Below are 1,094 nucleotides of genomic sequence, written 5' to 3' on the forward strand. Positions count from 1 at the left end.
CCATTTCAAGTTGACTTGTCAATGTTAACCAACTAATCAAGAGAATTAGGAAGCATACTAGGCTTTTAAGGTGAGCCATGGTTGTGCCACTGCACTCCAGCCTGGGTGACAGAATGAATGAATAAATAAATAAATAGTATATCATATGAAAACATCAAAACATATTAAATATTTCTATTTGTTATTTAATTTCTTCTTTCATAGTAGTTCATGTAAAAGAAAACATCTTCAAAAGAGCCAGGAAAAAAAAAAGCTGAGCTCATTATCTGCCACATAGTGAGTAGGTGTTGTTACTATCCCTATCATGTGTGACATTAGGAAATCCTTTAGAACTGAGCTCTTCCATGGGATCACCTCAGCAGCTCAAGTTAGATTTGCCCAGCAGCTGGAATTCATGAATCAAGACTGTGAGTCATGGTCTAATACATATTTATTAGATGCCTACTATGTGTCTGGCACTGTTGTAGATACTTGGTATCTATATTGTAAACAAAGCAAATCTAGTCCCTGGTCTGATGAAGGCTTACCACCAGTAAGTGAAGGAGATAACAAATACATACTGAAATATGCGCAATTATGCCAGGAACAATATGTGCTGTAAAAAATAAGCCAAGGCAGAAGAATAGAGAAAACACAGGAGCATGTACTATCTGTATTAGTCCGTTTTCATGCTGCTGATAAAGACATATCTGAGACTGGGCAATTTACAAAAGAAAGAGATTTATTGGACTTACAGTTCCATGTGGCTGGGGAGGCCTCACAATCAAGGCAGAAGGCAAGGGAAGAGCAAGTCACATCTTACATGGATGGCGGCAGGCAAAGAGAGCTTGTGCAGGGAAACTCCAGTTTTTAAAACTATCAGAGTTCATGAGATCCATTCACTGTCATGAGAACAGCATGGGAAAAGACCCACCCCTTCCATGATTCAGTCATCTCCCACGTGGTCCCTCCCACGCCGTGGGAATACGGGATCTGCAAGATGAGATTTGGGTGGGGACACAGAGCCAAACCATATCACTATCTTATATAGCCTGGAACAAAGAGATGGTTCTCCAGCAGGGACCTGGATGCAGTGAAGGAGAGAATCATGGAGC

The sequence above is a fragment of the Rhinopithecus roxellana genome, chromosome 2, assembly GCF_007565055.1.
Source record: "Rhinopithecus roxellana isolate Shanxi Qingling chromosome 2, ASM756505v1, whole genome shotgun sequence".
Lineage (NCBI taxonomy): Eukaryota > Metazoa > Chordata > Mammalia > Primates > Cercopithecidae > Rhinopithecus > Rhinopithecus roxellana.